This window comes from Lolium rigidum, chromosome 6 (genome assembly GCF_022539505.1).
Source record: "Lolium rigidum isolate FL_2022 chromosome 6, APGP_CSIRO_Lrig_0.1, whole genome shotgun sequence".
NCBI classification, from domain to species: Eukaryota; Viridiplantae; Streptophyta; class Magnoliopsida; order Poales; family Poaceae; genus Lolium; species Lolium rigidum.
The window spans coordinates 294,222,577-294,230,407 of record NC_061513.1 but is presented as its reverse complement, the minus strand read 5'-3'; positions in this window follow the sequence as shown (position 1 = coordinate 294,230,407).

Sequence of the window (7,831 nt, the reverse complement as noted above, 5' to 3'; positions counted from 1 at the left end):
GCTAGCACTGCGCAAACGGAGGTCAAATATATACTCTTGTGCCTTTGCGCTATGTAATTTTTATCCTTTTGCTTCCTTTGATTAGTTTGTAAGCACCATGTCGGCCGCGGCCTGTTGAACTCCTATCTTGTAATATATTTGATGATAATCGGGAGGCCAATATTGCTATGAAGTAGATGTCGAACGTTTTTGCATTTTTCCAGTTATTTTTTGCACTACTAGGAAAAGGCCTAGCCGTAAGACTGCCAGCAGTGGCGCACCATGACCTCCGTGCGCCACTACTACTTAGTAGTGGCGCACCACAAAACGGTGGGCCACTGTTACAAAAGTAGTAGTGGCGCACCTTGGTTGTGGTGCGCCATAACTAAGTGCTGACAGGAGGCCAGGTCCTTCCCCAACCTAGTAGTGGCGCACGTCTCTGGGGTGCGCCACTGCTACATTGCTTTCCTATGGCGCACGTTGGAGAGGTGCGCCACTGCTAGGAGGTGTCCAGAGCCCCTTTAGAGATGATAGGCTTAGCAATGGCGCACTTCAGTGGTGCGCCACTACTACATAGCTTACCTATGGCGCATGGCATTAGGTGCGCCACTGCTAGGAGGTGGCCAGAGCCCCTTTAGCGGTGAGAGGCTTAGCAGTGGCGCACCACCTAGCAGTGCGCCATGGCTATGTCACCCTAGCAGTGGCGCACGGCTAGGTGGTGCGCCACTGCTAACCTGGGACCATTTTCCAGCTTTTCCCCTCCACACTCACATGTGCCACCCACTTTCCCCAAACACTCTTCCACCACCACCTCCCACCAAATCTGGATCTGGTCGTGTTGCTCCTCCTCCCGACCTCATTTTGACCTCTTCATTCACCCAAATTAAGTGGTAAACTTAATTTTCTTGGTAGGTAAGTAAGGGTGAAACTTTCTATAGCTCAATACCTACTCAATCTCAATTTTTTTCCTCATCCAACACTCTCGGTCTCGCCGTATCGGTAACTTTGTTGGTTTTATGCTTTGTGTGTGACCGGTTACGATCGTCTTGCACACGTGTGTGTGCATATATGTTATGCGAAAGCTCCACATGCATGTGTTGTGCATGCATGCGCGCGATCGAAGTGCATATGTGTGTGTTGTGTATGCTTAGCCTCCACATGCATGTGTTGTATATGCGAAGCCTCCACATGCATGTGTTGCATGTTTTTGTTTGCAGGGATTAGAAATGCGATGGAGTTGCCAATATTTTGCCGAAACGTTGATTCATTTCCGTTTCGGTGAATAATGGGCATACTACGCATATAAATATGTCCTATTTTTAGGGAAGGTCATGCCAAAATTTTCTTTTGGTATACTAAGATATCCATTTTCTCTATACCCGCAGGCGACCATGGTCCGCATGATGAGCGAAGGCGTTGTGGCTAGGTTTTTGAAAGCCGCGACGGCCGAGATGATTAAAAATAACCAAAAGGAGATAAGATGTCCGTGTCGAAGATGCAAGCCGACGAGCCTTATGGACCCTAAAGCCGATATGGTGCGGGACCACCTTCTCATGCGTGGTTTCATGGATGGCTATCGGTGGGAAGGCGACGAAGATGATTATGAATTTGTCCATGGGATTTCAACAAGAAATAAGGAAGGAGGTGAGCACCATGTAGAAGATCCCGGACATGATCAGGATGTAGAAGATCCCGAACATGATCAGGATGTAGAAGATCCCGGACATGATCACAATGTAGGAGATCCTGGACCTGATGATGAGGAAGATCAAGATGGACGTCATCATGACGATCATGAAGATGAAGACGATGGACCATCGTCGATGGACTGGGTGCAGGACCCTTATCTTCAAGAGCTGCTTCTCAAGCAGACGAGTAACGCAAGAGCTGCCGCCCGAGAGAAAGCCAAGATGGATCAGCCGGAGGTAGACGCGGTTACTCCATTGTATGAAGGATGCAGGCCGGAGGATACCCGCTGAAAGTAACGCTCATGGCTCGGAGATGAAGGTAAAGCACAAAATGACGGACACATCCTTCAACGACAACATGTCATTACGGCACGAACGTCTTCCCAAAGGTAACACGTGTCCGACTAGTATCGAGGAGGCCAAGAAAATCGTGTGTCCTCTGGATTTACCGCATGTGAAATACCATGTGTGCTTGAACGATTGCATCATTTATCGGAACGAGCACGCGGAGTCTACCATATGTCCGGTGTGCGGCGTCAGTCGGTACAAGAAGGGGAAGAAAGCTCCTCGGAAGGTGGTGTGGTACTTTCCGATCACTCCTCGTCTGCAGCGGTATTTCGCGGATCCTAAGCAAGCAAAGCTAATGCGCTGGCACGCGGAGATGAGGAAGGGAGAAGATGACGCAGATGATCCGGACAAAAAGAAAAAGGACAGGATGTTGAGACACCCTTCGGATGCTAGCCAGTGGAATGCGTTGAACCTCGAGTACCCAGAATTTGGGGACGATCCTAGGAACATAAGGCTGGGCGCGAGCACCGATGGAGTCAATCCGTTTGGCAGCCGAGCAGCACGCATAGCACCTGGCCCGTGTTTGTGTGGATGTACAACCTCCCCCCTGGTTGTGCATGAAGAGGAAGTACATTCAAATGAGTATGCTAATTGAAGGGCCGAAACAACCAGGGAACGACATCAATCTGTATATGGGGCTTCGAAAGAGGAGCTAGCCACGCTATGGGACACGCCTGCCAATACGTGGGACGCCGCCGCGGAAGAATATTTCCCAATGAGAGCCGCACTTGCTCACGACGGTGCACGACTTTCTCGGTTACGGATATGTCGCGGGGCAGGTGGTCCACGGATTCAATGCATGCGTCAGGTGCATGGACGACACAACGTACCGCCAGCTAGATAGAGATCCCGGGTCCTCGAAAACGGTGTTCATGGGACATCGGAGGTGGCTTCGCGAGGACGACCCTTGGAGGAAACGCAAGGATCTGTTCGATGGTCAAGACGAACCACGAAGACGGCCACGTACAAGAAGCGGCGAGCAAATAGACGAGCTATTGAAAAATTGGAAAGAGTACCCACCGCCGGGAAAGAAGCGAAAGGTGCCGGAGCCGCTGCTTAAGGTATGGAAGACGAGGTCTGTTTTCTGGGACTTGCCGTACTGGAAGATCCTCCGTGTGCCTCACAGCCTTGATGTCATGCACATCACGAAGAACGTGTGCGAGAGTCTGCTTGGTACCCTCCTCAACATGCCAGAGAAGACCAAAGATGGGCCGAAAGCAAGGTACGACTTGCAATCAATTGGGATCAGGGAGGAGCTTCACACGGGACGCCGTAATGATGATGATGATGATGATGATGATGACGATGACGATGATGAGGCAGAGGACACACAAAGTCATCGCAAGGGCAAAAAGGCCAATAAGATCGAATATTACTGCCCCCCCGCGTGCTTCACTCTAAGTCAGAAGGAGATCGAGCAGTTTTTCGACTGTCTCCTAGGAGTAAAACTTCCTTACGGTTACGCGGGGAAAATAAGCAGGTACCTAGACAAAGCGAAGCGAGAGGTTCAGCGGGATGAAGTCTCACGACTGTCACGTGCTGATGACGCAGATACTTCCGGTTGCAATCCGTGGGATCATGGACGCGCACGTCCGTGAAACGCTTTTTGGCCTATGCAACTTTTTCGACGTCATCTCTCGGAAGTCTGTTGGCGTGAGGCAACTTAGAAGGCTACAGGAAGAGATCGTGGTGATACTGTGCGAGCTTGAGATGTACTTCCCGCCCGCATTCTTCGACGTTATGGTGCATCTGCTGGTACATATCGTGGAGGATATCATCCAACTGGGGCCGACGTTCCTGCACAGCATGATGCCGTTCGAAAGGATGAATGGTGTCATCAAAGGGTACGTTCGCAATAGGGCACGTCCAGACGGAAGCATAGCCCAGGGCTTTCTGACCGAAGAGTGCATCTCCTTCTGCACGAGTTATCTAGAAATCGAGAATCCCGTCGGTCTGCCCGTAAACAGGCACCTCGGGAAGCTCGCTGGATGGGGTCACCGCGAGGGTAGCCGCGAAATGCATGTCGACTTCAAGGGTCGAATCGCCGACTTTGAAAGAGCAAACCTAGTCGCGCTACAACACATAGACGTGGTCGATCCTTGGGTGGTAGAGCACAAAACCTTCATCGCCACAACGTACAATGATCAGGGCCAACAGAGGACGGACAGAGATATAATCAAAGAGCACAACTCAACCTTCACGCGGTGGTTCAAGGACAAGATGCTGGCGTACCCTATAGACGAGGATTCTTCTGCCGAAGAAAAACTCATATTCGCCTTGTCACAGGGCGCCGAACACAACCTGATGACATTTCAGGCGTACGATATCAACGGCTACACATTCTACACCGAGGAAAAGGACATGAAGAGCAATTATCAGAACTCCGGGGTAACGATGGAGTCCTACACCGGTGACATCAAGCAGAGATACTACGGAAAGATCGAAGAGATCTGGGAGCTGCGCTACGCCGGAGAGAATGTGCCGATGTTCCGTGTCAGGTGGGCCAAGAACGTCGTAAAAGAAGACCGACATTTCACCACCATGGTTATACCCGAAGCCAAATCCAAGACAGCGGGCGCAAATGTCACCGCGAAATATGAGCCATGGGTACTAGCTTCCCAAGTGGACCAATTCTTCTTCATTACCGACCCGCAAAAGCCCAGCCGTGTTGTCGTGAGGAGAGGCAAAAGGAGCATCATCGGAATGGATGGAGCCGCCAACGAGCTAGACTTTGACCAGTACGGCGATCCGAAGATGGAAGATGGTGACGACGACGATGATGAAGAACCATACACAACAAGAAGAAGCAGGACCACCCTACCTAAAGGCCGTCCATTCAAGAGAAGAAGTCTAGGAGTTCCGGGGCTAAATTATTCAACCGCGAGAAAGAAGGGCAAGAAGATCGTGAAAAGATAATTATGTATCATTTTCTTGTATAAATAATGGATGTCATATTGTTAATCTACACATTGTACCGATCAAAATAGACATATAATTTATATTTTTGGATATTTTCTAGATTCTATAGTATTTTAAATATTCTACATAATTATAATTATTTATGCCTTTTATTTTGGTGTATTATGCTATTTTGGATGTTTATTATAGTGTTAAATCAATTTAAAAAAAAGGGAAAAAATTTGGGGCCGCCAGGGTTCGAACCTGGCCGGCAGGGTTTGGCACAAACCAACCAGGGACAGAGCCAGTGCGGTACTAATCGGGATATGTCAATCCCCCCCGCGTTATTATTTTGACCCAGACATAAAGTGGCAGTGGCGCACCCCTAGAGGTGCGCCATTGCTAAGCCTCATAGTGGCGCACCCCGAGAGGTGCGCTATTGCTAAGGCGTCGGGGGACTTAGTCAAATTTCCCCTTCTTCCCCGTCCCGACCAGATCCCACCTTCTGCCTCCCCTATCTTCTTCCCCAACCTAGCCCGCCACGCTCGCTCGCCTCAATCCCTAACCTCCTCGCTGCCGCTGCGCTCGCTCGCCTCAATCCCCAACCGTGTCGCTGCCGCTGCGCTCGCGTCCCTGCCGCGCTCGCCTCGCCGCACCGCACCCAGGACCAGCCTAACCGCGCGCCCACAGGAGGAGATCCTGCCGGAGAGAGAGGAGATCGAGGAGAGGAGGAGCAGGAGCAGGACGACCGCGCGCCCAGGAGGAGAGGAGGAGCAGGAGCAGGACGCCGCCCGCATCATCGTCGACGACCACCGCATCGAGCAGGACGCCGCCCGCATCCTCGTCGATGACCACCGCTTCCCTGCAGGTGAGCCTCTCCCTCTCCCCCTCCCCTCTCAATTTACAGTAGGGCAGCGTCGGAGTAGGATCCTGCAAAGCAAATCATGAACAATCAGATTGGAACTTAATGTTGATCGTCTTTAATAGTCTATCCATAAGAGAAACTGCGGTTAAGTGTCTCATTTTGCAAAGTTTCATAATGAAACTAGGGTGCATACCGTTCCAGTGTAAAAGGTGTATATGATTCCATTCAAAATAACTGCTAATAACTGTTAAATTTGCCATATGAAGCCGCACAGACAATTTACCATTATAGTTTCTGAAGTTAGACGAGGCCTAATTGGTAGGTTTTGAAACAGTCTAGTATCTGATTCACCCTGGAACCTTTACCATTATAGTTTCTGAAGATCACATGTTCTCTAAATGTGTCAGGGCAGAGCTATTTATAATTGCATAGCTATACTGGGTGTTTTAAATTCATGCTAGTATATGATGGAGCTTACTGGAATCTAAAATGCAAGTGAATTTGAAACTACGAACTCAAATTGTCCAGCTGGTTATTTATAAATGCAAGTGTTTTAAATTCATGCTGGTATATGATGCTGCTTGCCCTTGCTGCTGCTGCTTGCCCTTGTTTCAAACTGTCCAGGAAGACAAAATTATTATTGTTGCTGCTGTTGTTGCTGGCTGATGTTGCTTGCTGGTGCTGTTGCTTGCTGGCTGCTGCTGTTGCTTGCTAGTGCTGGCTGCTGCTTCTGAAGATCACATGTGGTGGTACCTGGTACCAATATATATGCAGGGATGTGCTGCTGTGTGTATGTGGTAGCTGCATTGTGGTTGTGGTGGCTTTGCTGCTGCTTGTTGCTGCTGTTGGCTGGCTGCTAGGTGCTGCTGCTAGCATATTAGTGATAGGTGCTGCTGCTAGCTGTAGTTCTTTTATTTCTACCATAGTAGTAGCAACTGTAGCTCTTTTATTTTCAGAGTTCAAAGCTTACTGAATTTTTATTTTTATGTTTTGCAAGGCAGAGTTGAGCACCTGACCACCGCCCTCGCATCTTCCTCGTCCTAGAGCAACACGTCAGCTCTCCGTGACTCCCCGCGACTCACGGTGAGCAACACCTTACGTCTCCTGCTTGCTGGTGCTGGTGTGAGCTGCTGCTGGTGCTGGTAACTGCTGCTGGTGCTGGTGCTGCTAGCTACTGCATGCTGTTGCTGGTGCTGGTGCTGCTAGCTACTGCATGCTGTTGCTGGTGCTTGTGCTGCTAGTTGCTGCTGGCTGATGGTGCTGCTGGCTGATGTTGCTGGTGCTGCTAGCTGTTGCTGGTGCTGGTGCTGCTAGCTGCTGCTGGCTGATGGTGCTGCTGGCTGATGTTGCTGCTGCTGCTAGCTGTTGCTGCTGGCTGATGTTGTTGCTGCTGCTGAGATGTGCTGCTAGCTGTTGTCGTGCACCTATGGTGTCATATTCTTGTGCAGGGATCGACTGAGTTGCCCATTATCGCCAAAATGTTGATTCATTTCCGTTTCGGTGAAAATGGGGCACTCATATGTACATAAATTAGCATAGGTCATGCCCAATTTTTCCGTGGAAATTTGCGCTAACTTTATGCATTTTTTCCTACTTAGTTCTAACATGGCCGACAACGATGAGGCCGGCGGCAGCGGCAGCAAGCCGTTCTGGATGATAACCGATGAAGTGGAGACGATGGAGTCACAACCTCGCCGCGACGATGGCGAGGATGATGGCACCGATCCAGACTACCTAGCGGATGATGCCGCCGAGGATGCCTCCACTGAAGATGGTGCCGCCGAGGATGACACCACGGATGCCGGCGAACACATGGACGGCGGTGAACACACGGACGGCGGCGAGCCGAGGAAGCAACGGAGGGAGCGTCGCCCGAATGTGCTCAGCACCGTGAAGCAGGCATTCACCGAAGTGGACGCCAGTGGGCATCCAACGGCGCCCCCTGAACTGGTCAAAGGGTACACGGCCCAACTCGGGTGCATCCTCCGGAGCACGGTCTCGATCAACACCAAGAACCTCAGACATCCTGACCGAGCGAATTTGCGCTCCCTCC